Genomic DNA, 20,915 nt, shown 5'->3' with positions numbered 1-20,915 from the left:
AAGGAGCCGAGTGAATGTAACATGTTTACTTTTAGTTCTTCTTCTTTATTTTATTTTTTAAATCATTATACACAAGAAATAATACAGAATTAAATTTTAATAAATAATCAATACAAAAGCCAAAAATAAAAATCAACTGAGCATATATTTATATGTATGTTGAATGGAATGCATTAATTTTAGTGTATGAAAAAATTTCTTATTTATAATTAAAATATTCATTAAATCGAAATACTGTTAAATTTTAGATGAAAACAAATCAAATACCAAACCAGTTGAGTTAACTTAAAAACAGCTTTACGCAATGGCGTAAACAATATTCTTTCCGTTTTAATGGAACTCATTCTTTTCCCTCATCTTTTATAGTTAACGTTGAAATCGTGCCAGAACATTAAAATAATATTAGCTGTTCATATTAATACTGTATATTTTTACAACTTGATTTGTATTTTATACAGATTAAAACTGGTTAGGTTTAAAAAATAGTCAGAAAAGGGAATTTTTCTTTAGCTTTGAAGAAAAATTACGATAATAAAATTAAATATACAGATTAACATAAAAGTGATTGGAAAACTTCATCCCAACAAAGGACACACGTTATATCCACTTAAATCAGTGATATTCCCACTTCATTAAGTGACTGGGTGCTGTGACCAACGCTCCATTTTTTATCGTTATTATGCTTCAAGGAGATCGGCAAAGATATAACCCAACTAGTAATAGTATGGCAGATAAAAATTTTGTAATTCCTCCTTGAGAAAATATTATTTCAATTTTAAATATGATTTTAAATTTAATATTGAAAATATCATTCCCCAAAAAAAATTATGTTATTAATATTTTATTAACAAACTTCTATAAAGTATATTTGAACATTATATAAAATTATGCTTTAGAAAATTATTTACAATTATTATAGAAAAGCAAATTTTTTATTAATTAAAATAATGAGAATACAATTTTGGGTTTAAATCATCGCTCAACCCAGTACAAGGATAGAATCATATACAAAATTTAAAAGATATTAATAAAGTCTACTGATTACAGAGTGCTATTTCGTAGCATTAGTGTTCACTCAAGCCATCTTTCATTTTCCTCTCTTATTTAACCAAAATTATACCTAATCTAACTGTACCACTATTAACAAAATACTGTACTGAAAGAGACTCTAGAGTTTAAATTGTATCCTACATCATAATAATAAACAGCTGCATACCTGCCAACTTAAAATAAAATCTAGAAGACTTCCTACTCATATAAAAAACTGACTTTTGTAGCGGTGCACATCCTTTGCCTACGCTTTACTTTCAAAGCATGAACGGTACTGCAATTCATACATCCAACATTAATTTAAAACTACAATAAAATAAATTTCTTTTTAAAAAAGCCTTCGCTCGTCCACACATGCACAATACTTGCAGGTTGTGTATGTGTAGACGCAACAACAATCATAAAAGTCCGATTTACATAAATCATAACTGTTTACAGACATTACATCTGGTTCAATATAAATTAATTAAAATTACATGAAATATCAAAGAGATTTGCCCATCTTCCTGATACAAGGTTTGTTTGAAACCTAAATTGCTGGCTAGTTCTTTCGGGAACTCCAAAACCCCCTCCCACAATAAATATAACACGATTCATTCATTTTTTTACTAATATTTATCAGACAGATCAATTATGTTGAAAATGCCACCCTTCTGTCTACTTAGGAAATTTATTCTGCATCGATATTTTGGAAAATTTCCATTGTTTCAAGTGGTCAGCCAAACTCACTGTGCAAAAGTAACTTGGTCGGCTGATCACATACAGCACCAACATAGTTTGCAGAATAAATTCAATTGTTTTTATTTTTTAAACTATATTTTCATATTAAAGTAAAAAATATCAATTAAAATTCATAGTCCTGTCAATACTTAATTATATTTTGGTTAATGTAAAGTTTTGAATATTTTTTTTTCATTTGTTTGTTATGCTTTTAAAAAATTAAATATTAAATTAAAAGCTAATTTTGGAAATGTTTTATTATAGGTTAGGACATGTCATACAAACAGCTTAGATTCAATAATTTGGTTAATACAATAAAATAAGCTTTAAGAAAAGTAAAATAAACTTTTAAAACCAGATTGCAAAATGAAAAATACTAGTTTTTAAACATTTCATTAAATTTTAATTTAGAATTTTAACTTCTTTTTATTGAAGTCTATTGAAAACCAACCAACTCCTCGTTGTGAATAAAATCAACCTTTTCTTAGACATAAAGAAACTGTTCGGTTTTCTCTATAAAAAAATGTTATGTAAAATTAAACTGTAACCGAAATACAGTAACGGATTAGTTACCTTATGTATGTAATAAAATTACCTATTTCTATGAAGTATATTTGAACATTATATAAAATTATGCTTTAGAAAATTATTTACAATTATTATAGAAAAGCAAATTTTTTATTAATTAAAATAATGAGAATACAATATTGGGTTTAAATCATCGCTCAACCCAGTTCAAGGGTAGAATCATATACAAAATTTAAAAGATATTAATAAAGTCTACTGATTACCGATTGCTATTTCGTAGCACTCTGGTTATATATGGAATATAACACATTGTGTAAAATTTTGGTTTGATTATTTGTTCATAAACCTTTGCTTCATAAATGTTTTATTTATATAGCTTAGAACGTCATGACCCAAATGGAGATCACAGTTCGGTCCGATGCTGGAAATGATGAAGTGAAGTTAAACAGAAGGATGAGAAACGAACCAACGTGTTTTTAAAAAGTTGCGCATTTAAGAGTTAAAGTAATTTTGATTTTAATGCGAGTAAATTTCCATTATGCCTTTCAACGATCTTGAATGAAAAACACAAGTTAAAATTTTTAATTTTTTGTAAAATTGCAAACGTTAGAAATGTCCGATCTTGCAGTAAATTCTGGAATAAGTGACTGTTCCTGCCAGAATAGTAGCATAGTAAATCAATGACACCATACTGAAAGAAATACTTGAAAACTGTCATTAAATGTGACAATCTAATTTTAAGTAATCTGTCTGTGACAATAATTTTCTCAAAAAAAAAAACATAATGCCACCAGTAAGCGAGCACTTAAATAAAAGTTTAATGCCACTAAAATAATACATATGAACCCAACACAAAATATATTGGAAACAAAATCCTAACAGTGATTTTAAAATGATTAAATAGTTTTAAATAAATTAAGAAATAAATAATAACAATTTTCTGAAAAGTTTAATCCCGTAACCAATAATTAAAAACTGAATACATATTATTAGATTGCAGAGATACGAAGAATCAATTTAAAAACATTTTACTTCATTATCTACACGCAAACAATTATGCACGGAATTAATCAGCTAAATTTTAATCTAATTTACCATATTATTCAACGACACTTTTATCCAGTTATGTAGCGCACGCACATGCACACGCAATAATATTACGACAACTTCATACATTATTTATAAGAATATATTCTTGAGATTTAACTGAAATTGAATACAGTATCATACCTTTGGAAAAATAGTTTAGAATACAAATCTGTAAGAGCCTTACCTTAAGATGAACATCTTTGAATATCCGCTAGAAACATCTGAAAGTAAAATAGAATTAATATTAATTCAACAGCAAAAAATGAATTAATTAGAAACACAAACAAAAAATTATTTATTTATATATATATATTTATTTATATTATATTATATTATATTTATATTATTTATATTGTTCTGAGTGTGGGTGATAACAACCCATTGTTAAAAACATTTTTTTTATAAATATTATTTATTTAACTTTTTGTTTTCTTAACTATTCACAATGTGATTTGAGGAACCAACAATTCATTTGCTGTTAATCTAAAGATGACAGGAAAATACCGTTACAGAAAAATATGAACTTTCAATAATTAATAATTATTATTATTAATTAGTAATTTAGAAATCACAAAGATCGCTCATAGGAAATTATCAGCATACAAATGTCATTAACAAAAGAAAATTATTAATCCAGATATACTGGTCGCTTATATATTTACTAATTTGTTTGAAGCTTAATGAATTGCTTCATAACAACATTGAAAACTTGAAGGCGAACTTTTTTTTCCACCAACCTTTTTTTTTTCTTTTTGCTTTTTTTAAATGTGCAATTTCATTTTATTACTGAAATTTTTATTCAAAAAACACTAAACATGTACCTTTGCTGAATATTAAACTGGAATTAACGCACACGTAAAATTCTCAAAAATAGTTTAAAAATATGCCTAATATTAACTGCCCTATAATTCATCTCTTCCCACTCACCTCTTTTAATCCCGAAGTTTTAGGATAACCCTTTTCCAGTTATCGGCCATTTAATGGTTATTTAACATAAATTTGGGATACCAACTGCAAATTTTGCAAGAAAATGTTTAGCCGGTGTCCAGTCATATTGGTAACAGTAGCATTTAAAAAGGTTACCCTAAAACGTGATTATTGAAGTAATTTTCTGCAGTTAATGAAGTATTTTATTCAGAAATATTTTGTCTCCGTTGCAATATATACTTGTATTGTCAACGATTTGTCTTCCCTGAATACTTAAGAGCACTACAATAAAACGTCTTTAGACCCGATTTTTTCTTCTATTTGTCTTTTTGTAGGAACTACAGATCACTACAAACAGTAACCTTCTCTACAAAAGTCTTCTGATTTCTCCTATCAACGAATCTTCTTAATTCTTTATACGCTAAAAGCACTAGATTCTCATTTTTTTCGTATTCCGCTTTCCAATCTTTCAGTGTTTTTTCTTTTTTTTTCTGTACGTCTATCCGAAAGTTTTGTCCTTCCGAGGCTATAATTTTAAGTTCTTAACGGCCATTTTTTTTATGGTATGCTGACACTCCAAACCAGGAAACAATTTATTTCAGACAGGGATTTCCTTATCTTCGGGGAAAATATCCAGTTTTAAAGCGCTGGATGTTACCTGGTGTGACCTTCACCCATCTCTGTTTAGGATACTTCCCTGTATGTTGGAAGAAAGGGATTGTGAAATTGTTGTTTAAAGATGGCGACAAGGATCCTGTTGTTAGTAAGTTGTATAGGCTTCTGACGTTACTTCTGGTTATTGGCTGTCATTGAAAAGGTTCTGTATATGAGTATAAGTGAGAGATTAACTTCGCAAAAACATTGTTGATGGAGAATCAGTACGGGTTTCATCCGGGAAAGGGTACTGAGGGTACCATACTCCGTGTGATGTGTTGGTAACAACCAGTGTGACTGTGTGACGAAATATGTCCTGGGGATTTTCCTAGACATTTCCGGAGCATTTAATAATCCATGGTGGCCTTCTGCTACTTACCATCTCCAAAAAAAAAAAGAAGAGAATGTACTGTAAGTGAATTGCAAGTTATGCAAAGTTGCTTCAGTCATTGGGTTGTGCTGCTCCGCGAGGGAGCCATGAGGTTAGCAAGACGCTGTCTAAGGAATGTCCCCAGGGGAGTGTGTTGGGTCCTTTATTGTGGATGATGAGTGAAGCTTGATTTTCTGCTGCGGCTGAGGTTGCCAAGCGGGTGTTGTGCATCGTGGCTTATGCTGACGATGGACTCCTGTTCGTCGAAGGAAGCTTGCGGAGGGAGGTTGAATTCCGAGCCACTCGGGCTTGTAGGATACCTGAGCTGTAGAGTTATCAACACAAGATGACGTTTGGGCGGACAGGGTAAAATATAAAAGTTATCGAAACATATTATTAAGGTCTCAACTCAAAAAATATTGTTAACGGTAACAAGTGGTTACTGTACTATTTCACTGGAGGTAGTTTTGGTGATTGCACTGCAATCACCTCGGTATCATCACGGTATGAAACCGATAGTCTATCGGTATGAAACCGATAGACTTGATTGTGTCTGAGAAGCAGTATCGTTATGTTGCTAACAAGTCCGGTGAGTTGACTTCGGATAAAGTTCAAGAAATTGAACAACATGGCAATGCCTTGTGGCAGGCAAGATGAGATGAGGCAGAGGGTGGGCGTTATACGCATGATCTCTTTCCAAATGTAGTTGGTTTGTGGGACGCCTCTTCGGTGCACCCTAACAAATATGTGACGCAATTTCTTTCCAGCCATGGTGTTTTCAGGGACAGACCGCAGAAATTCGGCCTGGTAAATTCTGAGATGTGTCCTCAATGTGGATAATTGGATGACACCTACCGTATACTTTATGAGTGCTCGAAGTATGAGTTAATGCGCATGGAGACCATCTGTCGGCTTGATCTTATCGAGTCGGTGTTGGATCTTCGTGTAAAGTAGAGGAACCAGGCCGAATGTTGTAAACAATACTGCAAACACACCTTAGAACAGTATTATTAGAGAGATAGCCTTCCTTACATGCTAACATGGTAGCGAAACCACTGATAATAGTACCTATGAGTCTCAGTTAACAAATATAGATGATATGAATGGGACTGAGCGCCTAAATTTAAATAATAATCCTTTTTTTCTACGTTCCCTTTTTGTTAAAATAAAGAACTAAAAGCGTTAAAAACAAAAATATAAATAACATTTTTAAAACTGAAGAAAATAAAAAATACATTTTAGAAAATTGTGTATAAAAATATTATTAAGGCGGAAAATACAGCGAAAGAGAGACGTCACCAACAGCTGAACAGCGCACCACATACGTGCGTGTGACGTGTATAATAATTAATAAACAGAACATTCCTTGAGAAATTTTCTTTTAATAAATACCTAATCTTTGCGACAAATTATTAAACACCTTGTTTTTGACAAATTCAGAAAAAAAATACTTACTCTACATGATTACTACCCTCAGCAGAGCGATAAACCCAATACAGAATTTTCAAAAAACAAAATGACATTTACACATAGATTAAAACAATAGAACTAATCAAGAAGAAAATAACATTAAATAAGATTGTTGAAGTTAAAAAAATGAAAATAAAAACACTGCAATTAAAACAAAAGAATAACTATTAACAATCTGAGTAGATATATAAACTTTCAACAAGAATAAACTTGACAAAAACAAGATCAAAAAAACATTTAAGAAACAAAATAAAAAAAAAATAACGGATTACTAAAGATGATCACAATCTTACGAAGCATTAATCTAAAAATTTCTTCATTGTATATCTTAAAATACCTAAGTTTTCATCATCACGTAAACTTCATTAAATTTCTGCCTACTCATTTTTTGAGCGTATTCCTCTCTTCTCCTTTCCATAATACAATTTCCTCAACCCAGTTTTCCAACACCATGTTTCCTCTTCCTTAACTTCCTTGTCAACAATACCTAACCATTTATTTCAGGAGTGCACTGGTCCCGGGACGCCGTTCCGGTTATGCTTTATGAAAGAAATAAAAAATTGTCCTTTCACATAAAGGTTTTTTAACTTAGAGCCGATGAAGAATATCCTATATTATAAAAATAAGGCCGCTTGAAAGTAGTCCTTGCTTTTGAATAACTCAACAGGAATGATGAAAGTAGAAATATCACTAATCTGATTGAAAACAACAAAGAGAAATGTTATTTCAACTATGTTAGGATTCAATTAATCTTCCCTTGATTTTCCCAGCAAATGATTTTTTTATTTAGTTCGAATTAGAGGTAAAAAAATTTCCGAGTTGAAAATAGAACCGATATAACCGAAAAAAGAAGCGGACTAAAATATTAATTTTTAATATTTAAATATTAAAATGCGTACAATAATATATAACTAATCGAACAAACATTAGTAATTATCATAAATTACGTAAACAAATAAGTAAATTATTTAGTTAATTAACAGGCTTGACGTTTTGATACATTACACAAAATTCACTTTTAATCATTAAAAAAAAAATTTTTTTTGTAATTGGTTATCAGCCTACGATTTCAGGCTGATAAATGATAAATAAATAATAATAATAATATTAGCTATAAGTAAGGAAGATGGATTTATTACTTTTATCTATAACACACTTATGTTGAAACAATATGTATTCTAAAGAATGAGTGGAAACGCATTTCCTGACATTCTGGGTAGCTCAGAACCCAGAATTATTGATTAACAATCAATCACTTTAATTTCATCATATCAAACATTAAATATCATTCAAAACACGATGTCAATATTCCTAAAAAATTACTGCTTTAATTTAGGCGTATTTGATTTTATGCAAGTAAATAAAAAGTTTTACGGAAATTCCTTCACGATAGGAAAGGTTAAATGTACGGACGTTAATAAACTTTCAATACTAACAGTTTTAATCTCCACTTAGGTTCTTCCTACAATCCGAGAAGATCTTTCTACTCGACCGTGGTCATACTCTCTTAGAAAGAAAGTACTATATTTCACATTTTACTTTTCCACAACTAAAACACAAATGATCGAAAATCGAGTAATTCCTACTTCTCTTAACTGTTCTTCTCATTCTAATGAACTGTATAAGAATTTCAACATTTTGATAGTCCGGAATAAACATTTCTATATATGCGCCAAAAATTTGAGGGCTGCATAATTTTCAGTCTTTATTGAATAAGATTGTCATTTTCTATAAAAATTTCGTAGATTGAAAGATTTTAACGACTGGGACCTAAGCATCACTAGCTCTTAAAAAAACTGCGACTGTACACGAAATTACGCGTGGTGTACGTAGAATACACATTAATGTATGCTACGTGACTTCACATTTTACAATGAGGCTATTCAATGAAGTGAACATTTCGATAGGTAAGATTTACCCCTAATACTCTTCAAAGAAGCATATCCTTAGAATCAGGTCATTTCTTTTATTATAAACTTAAAGGGTTTATTTTCTCTTTTAAATTCGAATACTTAACTCATTCGATTTTAAAATATATTTTATTATTTCGAACATATTACAAAGTTCTGCAGTTCTGTTTAAACTTTGCATAAACTTAGACCTCAAGATAAGTCGAATCCTATAAATGAATCCTAAGATTCACAATTTAGAAAGTAGAATCATGTTGTAGCTCAATAAATTAAAATGTAAAACCGATTCATCAGTACAGTTAACATTATAGCGTAGTTTATATTTATCTAAAACCACAAATTGTAGGTAAATTGTAGCAAACATTCTATTTTGCTCTTAGTATAACAATGGGACCAAAGGGATATAAATGTTAATTATAAAAGCATTAACAAAATTTAATCAGTGAAGTTAAAATTATCTATTAATTGATCACAAAAAATGAAGATGGATCTACGAAATAAAACCGTTTTAATAATCGCAAAATTTTATTACTCATTGTCAACAAAAATAAATACATCAGAGGCACTTCGTTGAACCAACATATTTTCTTTAATATGAAATGTATTTAAATTTTTCGGCTAAGATAAACCTTAATAAATTCATAATTATAACCACTACTGAAAAAAAACACAGGACTTTAATGTGTAAAAATTTTCTTTTTTAGTTATGTCAAAAGATAAATGAAATATCAGTTTACTTTGGAATGATCTATAAATGCCATGGAATTATTTATATAAAAATTTAAATTATTTATATAAAATAAAATTAATTTAATTATAAATTAATTATAATTAACTTATATTTTTTTCAATATTCAAAGCTTGTTTCAAAAATAGCTTTGCATATTGAAAAATTGCGACCCACTTTTTTCGCGTGTTTAATTTTGTCTGCTAATATAGGCTTTCCATTAATTCATAGGCTTTTCAGTAAAACGTTTCTTATGAAAATTAAAGGAAATTACATTTTTCCCATCTAATGAACTGTTTAAATTGATATAGATACATTAAAATTAATATTCCAGAAATTATAACCTAACAAATGTGTTACATTAGCCTATCTGAATTTTTTTATAAGGTTATAACACCGACTCGGATCCCTAATTAAAAAAGTGAGTTCTAATATTTACAGTACTGCAGCAATAAAAACCGAAGAATATATATAAATAATCAAACGTCCGTTAGTGCGCAGTTTTATCTGTTTAAATGTACTAATATTCGCTTAAAAATCAAAAACCGCTGCCAATCTGAATCATTATTATTTTACCACCGGTTTTATTGAATTTTGAGATCGATTTTAAGTGTATATTTATCCGCATAACTCTACTATTGAACATAAAATAAATCTTAATCAGTGAGCGTGACGTATTTTACAGGTTTTTAGCGTGTGGTAATGGTTTAAGTTTTTGACTAAATCACTTTCTTTGCTTAAGAAATAACTAAGTGCTTCCAGTAAATACAATTTCAAAATGAAGAAAAGTTTTATGTTGTTACTTTAACAAATTTTAAACCTTGTTTTCGAGATATCGAAAACACAAGGTACACCTTGTGTACCTTGTTGTTGAGATATCAGCGATTTAATAAAAAATATCATTTTTTTTCAAAAGTTTTCCCGGGTAGGCGAAGTGCAATATGTAGGCTTACTTATATAAATATAAAATTAGTCCTCTGAAGACAGATAAAATAGCTTTTATTTTCATGTTAACTTTATTTCCTACCTCTTCATTTGAAATATTTACCAGTGAGCCACACCCCGTGTCGAGAAAAGTATTATTGATATTTTCTCAGTTAGGATGTATTTTAAAAAAGTCGAACAATCTCCCCGCTTTATTAAAACCATTATTCAAATTACAGAATCAGGATACATTATAGAAAAATTTCAACGATCGGAAATAAAAAATATATTTGTAATTAGAACGATTACTCAACTGTTTACTGTTTACTATTTAAAAAAAAGAACAGTGAACAATAAGAGTTGTTCAGCTACTTCTCAGGGACATTTTATTAAGATTTACTCTCTGTAGAAGGATTTTAATAAATATTTCATGGGCAAGAATTAAAATAAACCAAACATGAAAAAATTCTTAAACATTATATGAAATTTTTACTAAGAGTTCCATTTCCGTTTAATAAATAACAATGAACACCAGGATAAAAAACAGCTAGCATGTATGTATATATTGTCGCGAGTTCGAGGATCGATCAGGATACTGAAAGATAACAAATACAAATGTTTATAAAAATATAATTTATTAAATTAACAGCATAGAAAATAAGATAAATCAATAATAATAATACTAATAACAACGACAAAAATAATAATAATAGTGAAGAAAAATCACAATAATAATTGAATCACATACAAAATAGAATTTCCAATAAAGACAGGATATATTTACAAGTAGTTAAATCATATATACCAGAATACAGAATATTCCATAGACTAAAGTCACTATAATGATCTCAAATATTAACTCCTATTATAGAATTAATAACAAGATAAGATTCGACCAGGTCCGTACAATTCCATTCGCTGCAAATACCTTTTCTGTTTACAGTAGTACTACCTTAAACATTTATGAATGGATTTAATTATTTATCAATATCGCTAATTGTCTAACAGTAATTCACCGAACAATTTCCTGTTTTCACCCCTGTCCATGAAAAGTGACGTCTCTACAAATTGTTACTACGCCTCGAACACACCTCGCAGCGCTCGCTTATACTCTTCTCTTTACTGTCTTTATCCCTTGTCCGAGCAGTCTAATATACCCTGATCTGCAGAACCGACCACATTCCTTAACTGTTGAAGCGTGAGAATTATCGTCCCCGCTCTTATATTTTCCCATTAATTCCTTCTCCGATCCAAACAACAGCTGTTGGAGGTGTACCATTGACAGTGTTACAAAGACCGATTGTTAAACAGACCTGTTTGCTTGAGAAAAGGACTCCTTTAAGTATTCTTCTGGATTCCTTTCATTATTTTCTCACATTTTCTTCTTAATTGGAAGGAATCCTCTGTGCCCAGGTCCGTTACTCTGATCTTGTTACACTATATATATATATATATATATAACATATATTTTATTTTGCAACCGGCGTTTTGATTTTGGAATCAAATTGTATAAATTTTATGGCAAGCATCTACATACAATTTACATAAAAAAAGCAACACAGCTTCACCATTGCAGATTTAATAGTATGTTAGTATAATCTTGCAATTGCAGCTTAATTAAAACACGCATTCAATTTAAAATGTAACTGGTTTAAATGTACCAGGTTTAGAAGGGTTGATAATACAGTAGAAGTCGCTTATAACGAGGTCATTTGAAAAGAGCAAAAATAAAATTTGGTTGGTTTCCTATATTATTAATGTATAGTAAAGCTTGTTTTAACGTACTAATAACGACGCTAGAAGTCGGTTATAACGAATAAATTATTTTCTTTTGAATAATAAATTTGTTCCCTGTGTATTTATAAACGTGAATGATTTTAAAATACAGGGACAGAAATTAAATGTTAAAGTTATTAGTACTGTATGTTGATAATAGTGAAATGTTACAACGACATTGTTCAGTAGACTAGGGAGGCAATGACTTCTTCCACAATAAGCTGGTAATAAAAAAAATCAGATACAGTAGTAAGCCGATGTGAAATTCTGTACGAGCTATTTCTGGATTCTGGGAAATTTCATTCCTCCACTATTATGAAGTGTATATAGGTAGTAAACCGATGGAAAGTGTAAGTAATTTTACAGTCGAGTTCAAGTAGTTGATTCTTAAATGGGTTGTCAGTCAGGTAGTCGATTTTGAGGATACAAAGGATTTGTTTGCAGCGATGGCTGGTTGAACCGATTTAAAAAGAGACATCAAATCGTTTTTTTTTTTCAAAAATTAGCGGCGAATAAGGCAGCGCAGATAATTCTGACGTTAGCAATTGGCTGAGTGAAAAATAGTCACTAATAAAGTCGGGTCATGAATAGAAAGACATATTTAATGCCGATGAAACAGCTTTATTTAATAAATTAACTTCAAACAAAACATTTAAATTTAAAGGAAAAAATGCGGAACGCATTAAAAAGTAAGGCTTGTTTCTTCTGTGTTGGAATATGACAGGAACTGTAGAATGAAAACTGCTGTTCATCAGAAAATCAAAAAAAACCGTTGTTTTCAGAACGTCCAAAAACAAGTACTTAGCCAATATAAAAGCGAGGATGACTTATACAATTTTGAAACCGAAATTCGTAACTGGGACTGTGAAGTAAGAAAAAGTAAGAGAAAAATTTTATTGCTAATCGATAATTGTCGAGCACACCCAATACTGATAAACTTCAAATATATAGAAATTGTATTTTTGCCTCTTAATACTACCATAAACAACAACCAACAAATCAAGGTATTATCCACTCTTTTAAAGTACATTTAAGATGTTTACTTGTATTACAATTACGTTATTGCTTAGAAAAAAAAACAATTTAATCCAAATGTTCTGGATGCCATCAAATTAATCAACAGAGATGAGATAATGTATCTTCAACTACAATTCATAATTGTTTCAAAACAAAAATCCTTTTGCTACAGTTGCAACTAAAGAAGATTGTGAACCAGAAGACGAAATACCTCTCTCCTAGTTGATTCGGATCATTAGTTCCAAAAATGCTTCTAACGGATTTAATATGGATAATTATGTGCATGCTGACGACAGTGTGTTAACTGAATATGTTAATAGCTATCAGATGAATGATTAAGGAAGTGAAACTTAAGCAAATCAGCGAAATTGAAAGTGAAAGCGAGAATGAAGGTGACACGATGTCTAATAATCCAGCCATTTCGTCGTGCAACTCAAGACAGTTTAGAATTACTTACGAAATTTTGTAAACAAAATGTCAGCGATGAGTTTATACAATGATTAACTTGTTTAAAAAAAGTTGTTTTGTCGATTTCAGGTATAAAAATAAAAAGAAAGTAACGATAGACCATCTTTTCAGTTAGATTAAAAAGATTTAAAACTTTATCGATGTAAGCCTATAATATCGCAGGTTCCGAACATACTTTTTATTTTAAGTGTGTTTAACTACAGTATTAGAGGTGTAAATTCTCCTAGTTAGTATTTCAATTCCTCCTCACCAATTTTAGGTAAGTTTACACTTTTTTACGCGTGAAATTAATTCCTTAAATTCTTCCACAAAAATTATTATATAAAGTAAAAAAAAAGTTTAAAATAAAATTCATCTCTTTTTCCTTTACAACTCAAATTATTTCCAAAAAATAAACTGGTTAGCAATAAAACAGCCCCTTGCATAAAATCTCAGCGATGATTAAACACATAAAATCTCAGTGATGACGGAAGAATGTTCTATCACGGAAGTAGCTTAAATGTCATTGTACTGGATGCAAATTGAGTAGAACCATTTGTTTTCAAACGAAGGCTTTCTGTATTAACGGTCATATCGTGATGCTCCTAAATGAATACCATGATCGTAGTGTTACAGACTGATTTAATTTTATAAGTCGGAACATGTTGGGGTTACACTAATTTTATCAAAAAACGCTTGACGGACAAAGATAGTCCAGCAAAGATTGCTTCTAAGAAGAAAGGATTAGGATTAGGATTAAATCAATACTAAGTTTAGCACACTTGCCGTTGTAGTAAAAGGTAACTACAACATAACTGCAGCTGATGATACCAATGGCGGTTGTTAATTCAGCAGTCGACTTGATAACTCATGTGAGTATAAACACGCGTTATAAAATACGTTTAGAAAAATTAAAGAAAAGAAATTAAGTCGTCACGAATTTGATATATCGGCGAAACTATAAAGAAATGTAAATTAACATTAAATTGAATATAATTGTATTATCATCGCTTAAACTGATGTACGATGATATTGATTCAACCTGGATGGTTGAACGGCTGAGGTTCACTCATACCAACTAAAAAAGCTGAAGGAACGCCACTAACGCAATACAAATAAAACGTAGATGTTATTTCCCATGAGACTGTAACTCGTAATGGAATTTGGAGTAATAATTCAGAACGTTCACGATCATACAACATTATAAGATTTGTTACTTTGGCAAGAACCTGCAAAACTTAAGAATAAAAGGAATGAGATGGAGTAGAACAGAAAAGTACAAATTATATATTTACTTATATCTATATACAAAAATACCCATAAAAATCTACATAATTTATACATTTGAACGTTTTAAAATAGAAAATAAACTCTATTTTAGAGTAATGTATGATGCAACACCTAAACCAAATAACGCGTAAGCATGGCTTATAATTTTTTTTTAACGTACATTATAATTTTTTCCAGACTACCAGTAAAAAATAATCTATCTGTAAAGAAGCTGTATTTCGCGGATAAAACTGACAAATTGTTTTAAAAAATGAAATTGATTTTATTTTTCAGACAAGAGAGAAAAAGCCAATTGAGATCAGAAAAGTTGTCCACTAGAGTGAATTCTGTTACCGTTCTTTTAATATTTATTGTAATTATAAAAGGTTATACTGGGAGAAGAGCAATAATTATTTTAAAGTTATTAAACTATTCTTTCCATACCTATAACCGAATTAATTTTGCTTCCGTTAACTTTTAACCTTCATGTTTTATAAGCAGATATTCCAATTTAATGACGAGAGTTAATTTTTCCATAAGAAATCAATTAGCAGCGTTTACTGTAAAGTACGAGTAAAATCTAAATTTCTATATGATTTTGCAACCAGATACCTGAAAAATTTGTTGTAATGAATTTTAAATAATTACTGCTTTCCAAACCATAAGGGATCAAAGAGATCTACTTTTAATCCACTATTTAACATTATTTTTCATTTAAGTTAAAAAAGAAAACACAAATTAGGTTAAAAAGTTGTTCTTAAAAAGGTATCTTTTCTAATATAAATACACATACTACAAAATTGTATTACGTTACGAATTCATAAATATTACGGTACATGTACAAAGTAAATTAAGCAAATTAAAAATATAAATAAATCGTTGAAAAATACGAATATATTTAATACTTTTAATGTTAACACGATATTGACGGAAGGATTTTCTACCCTGCAAGTCGTTTAAATGCCATTATACTGGATGTAAATCGATTAGAACCTAAAACAACGACTACCTGCGGATTATATTAGCATCACTTAAACCCTTGAAATCCTTTAATAATACTTACATAATTTTCCTCAGTAAAATCATTGTAGTGTAATTATAACGCGTAATTATCTCTAAAGTGGCGCAGTCTGCGTTCTAATAATTCAATATCATGAGGTTTGTTTCACATGTATCATTCCACTCAAAATGAAGTATGCACTTCTTGATGATCTTTTCATTGAGCCGATCCCATTCTTCAACATCATCATCCCATATCCACCGAATGATGGGACACTTGCGTTCAAATTTACCTACCACAAGCCAGGCCGGATATTGAACATCAATAATCTCAGAGAAAACAACTCTGAATGGTATACCGTAGGGTTTTCAAATGGCACAGCCGAAAAGTAGACTAGGAGAAGTATAGAAGATATAGGAAGTATAGAAGTATAGAAGATAAAGTAGACTAGAAGATATAGGTCGAGTAAAACATATAAATTCTGTGTATAAGATTTACATTTAATAGCAGAAATTTAAAAATTATATTGCTTAAAAAAATACAAGTATATGCATCATAAACAGTGGGTATAGAATGCTAATAATAACAATACAAAAATTAAAAATATTGCCCATAACTCTTAAAAAAAAACTTCCTTCAAGAATAATTACTTTTATAAAAAAGGGTATTTAATTCTTTATTAAATTAAGCGTTTTTATAACCTTAAAATAAATGTTTTATTATGTTACTAATATGTAGACGCTTTAACGAGTACAAGCAGTTTAATAATTTAAATTTATAAAGAAATTTTTTAAAATTCGTTAAAAGCAAATATTATTTAAATGATTTCAGTAGACTAAACATTTCTGAAATAAGAAATAATAATGAAGGTAAAAAATGTCATTGCTACTTAAAAAGTGAATTTCCATCAGTTAAGGTATAATTCCTTAATAACAAGTTTTTCCTCTTCCAGTAATACTGTTTAGTCAGATAGGTACGTGCAAGTAAATTCAAAAAGATTTCAAGAACAAATAATTTTATTACAGTAAATAAAACAAGAAGAGACTGAAATTTGTACGATATTATTTTCACGAATTATAACTAAAATTTCTAGATTCAGTTTTAATATTGTACAGTAATCTAATCTAACACAAAGATCTAATATCTAGCAATATTTTATTCCATCATAAACCTTTTTATTTGAAACAAATAAAATATGCATATGCTGTGCTACACGTAGCACAGTACAATCAGCCTAATCTGATTCGAAAAAATTAAGAACAACAGATTCAGTTATATGACTATTCGAGAAATAATTCAAAGCAAAATAAAATATTTCAAGGAAACGTTTTTAATGAGAATAGCCGACTTTTAAGGAATATTTGTATCCAAAATTATTTAATTTATTTCAAAATTAACAATACTTCAAAGAATTATATATCACAAGGGAATTGAATGAAACTGAGAAGCCATTCGTGTTCATTTCGCCGAGGAAACGTGTAAATCCTCGCATTACTGTGGGCAATTTAGATTTGTGTGACACGGCTGCTTTGAGGCGTTTAATATATAAATTTTATGTAACCGAAAAATGCGTTCCTACTGTGAAGAGAATTATGCAAAAAGCCCGTGAAAGTGAAATTAATTTCAAAGGTGTAAAAGATCTTTAAGGAAAATATTACGTAAAATGGGATGCAGATGGAAAAAACAGAAGACAACTGGAAAAACAGATAGAACGGCATAACATTAAAATGCAGAGAATGAAATTTCTACGACTAATTTTCCTATTTCGCAAAGAAGGAAGACCGACTGTGTACACAGATAAAACCTACAATCACAGTAGTCATGCGACATCAAAATCGTGGGTAGACACAAAAAACCTTCATGAGGAACTGAAAGCACTAATATTCATGGGCTCACTATCAATAATTGTTTATTCCAGCTGTAATAAAAGATTCATTAACAATGCTTACTTACTTATGGGTCAAATAAGAAGGAGATTATCACAAATCGATGGATTCCGAAAAGTACACGAAATGGTTACGGGAGAAGTGTATTCCCAACTTCCCATCTCGGTCAGTCATTGTACTAGATAACGCATCGTACCACAACGTTCTGCTATAAAAGCAGCCAAATTCTAACTCTTTAAAAAGCGATATGATACAATGATTAGCCAAGCAACGAATTAACTGCTCTGCTATGACGAAAACTGAAGTATATTATATAAAATTACACAAAGGAAATCAAAAGAAATTTCTTATAGATGACATTTTCGAAAATTATGGTCACACAGTTCTACGGTTACCACCTTATCACCCTGACTTAAATGTCATTGAAATGATTTGGAGTCAAGTGAAAGGGCGAGTAGCTAAAAGAAATACAACTTTTAACATGTCGGACGTTCTAAGTTAGCTGAAGAGGAATTTCATAATGTGTCTGAAGCTGAGTGGAGCAATGTCTGTGAGCATGTTATCAACGATGAAAAAATTCATTGAAGATGAAGATGAATTGTTATGACGTGCACATCGACAATTTTGTGATAAATGTGAATTCAGAATCGGACACGAGCTCTTTAGAACCTATCGACGACAGCGACTTCGGAATTTTTGAGCTACAGCAATAAAGTGAGTAGAAAAAATAATTATTTAAAGTACTTTAAATAATAATATCAATTGGGTTACTAAACTAGTTTTGATTAAATAGCATCGTATATATTTTAAGTTATAAATATTATCTATATTTAACTGATATTTTTTCAGTCGGCCATGTACCGTGCCAAATATTTGTTTAATACTAGTAGTTTTTTGTACCAAATAACGTGACGATAGTTATAACATGCTGGATAAACCAAGTCATGTAACCTTTCTCCAAAGTAAGACACAAACGCTGTGTTGTCATCATCACGTTTCACCAAAGAAAACAAATATTAGAGATGTTTCATATTTTTTAGGGAATTAGATTTGACGTGATCAGGAAAAACTTGTATATATGCTATTACTAATGAAGTAGGTCCAACTTTGTCAGAACAAATTCAGTTCCGAAAAATCTCCATTACTACAGTATTAATACTAACGTTTTGTGACGTTTTTTTATTAAATGGAATTCATAAATTTTAGCTTCAAAAGTCTCAAATGTTGAATTCGTCAAAATTAGGATATCTGTAATACCCACCGGGTTGGTCTAGTGGTGAACGCGTCTTCCCAAATCAGCTGATTTGGAAGTCGAGAGTTCCACCGTTCAAGTACTAGTAAAGCCAGCTATTTTTACACGGATTTGAATACTAGATCGTAGATACCGGTGTTCTTTGGTGGTTGGGTTTTAATTAACCACACATCTCAGGAATGGTCGAACTGAGAATGTACAAGACTACACTTCATTTACACTCATACATATCATCCTCATTCATTCTCTGAAGAATTATCTAAACGGTAGTTACCGGCGGCTAAACAGGAAAAATAAAGAAAGGATATCTGTAATAAACAAGTGTTATAGATCTTCAACGTGGTGAACGAGGAAATTTCCAAATCGCATCTTTCTTCTAATGTAATTAGAAGAATTTCTTAAGTCCATAGGTATGAAAATATACAAGCGCTGATTATTTGTAAATAATATCACGATAATGTAATAAATAAGTTCGCTTACCTTCTTAAAAATGGCCGAGTCAAGTGCATTATAATATAAACGCTTGCACTATTGAATATTATTTTAGAAAATTGTAATGTTACCAAAATATATACTTGGCAGTCATATACTAACGTATTTTCTTACTGATGTAAATCGTTATTCTAAGAAAAGTTTCTTCAAGAAAGAGGGAATAAATTAGATTTTGATAAAAATTATTTAACTGCATGGCACACGATAGTGTGAAACCCAGGATGGACTGAAAGGGAACGAAGTCCCATTCTCCCATTCTTACCGTAATCATAAACGATACATAAAGATTTATTAAGGTAAGTATACTTTTCCTTCATACAATATAAATGAAGCAAAAACGTTCCTTTGATATAAATTATTCACTCGATAAAAGAACCAAACTACTATCTTAAGAGGCGAAATAAATTTGAAATGGGAGTAAATCTTTACACATATATTAAAGGAAAGAAATGAATGGCTGTAATAAAAAGATGAAACGACAGAAAAAGTGAAATAATTAGATTACCCTTTTAATAACAACGTTAAACATCGTCTAACAAAGTGATATAATTATTATCAAGTACGCAAACTTAGCATCGTTCCCGTTCTTTTTATATTAAAAAAATAGCTTCGCTATTTAATTATAAACAAAGTCATTTTTAAACAAAACGTTACTATCCCCTGTATTTTAAACGTCAAAGAACAAAATTATTCTGCTTTTTACTTGCTCTTTTCAATTTTTTATTTTTAATTCGTTTTTTTTATAACTATTATTTTAAAATCTGCTTGTTCTGACTACAGGAAATAAAATATCACTAGATTACATCCTAGAATTAAAATGAACAATACATCTAATTAAAGAAAAACAACAATTTTTCAGTTTACTCCACTTGAAAGTGTACAGCGAGAATAATTTTTAAAGTTCCACGGTTTGATTAAGTAGAAAAGAAACTTCAACTAACTCGTAATCAATTTTTTCAAATTAGTTTTTCGTTTATTCTGAAATATTTTTTTCTAACATTCGTTCTTAACTTAAATTTTGAAATAACAATTACTATTGTTAAAATAAATTTTCCTAAGATATAAGTTTTAATAGCTAAATAAAAACCACTTCATTCTTTAAATCATAAACAGAAATTAGAACCAACATAAGAAACTTTACTTAATAGGTTTTTTTTCACTTTCTAAGCACAACCTAGTTGTAAGTTGTTAAAGTTTATGATTTATCACTTTCTGTAATGTTTTATTATATCTTACGCGAGCCAATGGACGGATCTCAGAAAAACCAGCAGTAAAATTCCCGGTCAGACGTTTTTCATACGCTATATTTCCAAATCCCACGCACAAGCTTCAAGCTTTTGTAGCGATATCATCAAGCAGAACAAAAAAAAAACAATTATGGGGTTCAGCTGTAATTAAGAAAACTCA

The 20,915-nt window shown here is 30.0% G+C and overlaps 1 protein-coding gene across 7 annotated transcripts in view; it reads right to left on the bottom strand.

Annotated features, from left to right (window-relative positions):
• LOC142329471 (uncharacterized) overlaps positions 1–20,915 on the bottom strand; it is a 302,863-nt gene that overhangs the window by 143,105 nt on the left and 138,843 nt on the right. For all 7 annotated transcript variants that reach the window (XM_075374158.1, XM_075374152.1, XM_075374144.1 and 4 more), the window contains one exon: positions 3,572–3,608. The gene's annotated coding sequence lies outside the window, so the exon portion shown is untranslated. The remainder of the gene's footprint in view (positions 1–3,571; positions 3,609–20,915) is intronic.

Source organism: Lycorma delicatula, chromosome 1 (assembly GCF_047948215.1).
Source record: "Lycorma delicatula isolate Av1 chromosome 1, ASM4794821v1, whole genome shotgun sequence".
Taxonomy (NCBI): Eukaryota; Metazoa; Arthropoda; class Insecta; order Hemiptera; family Fulgoridae; genus Lycorma; species Lycorma delicatula.
The sequence above is the reverse complement of the archived record's forward strand: the minus strand, read 5'-3'. Positions and strand labels throughout refer to the sequence as shown.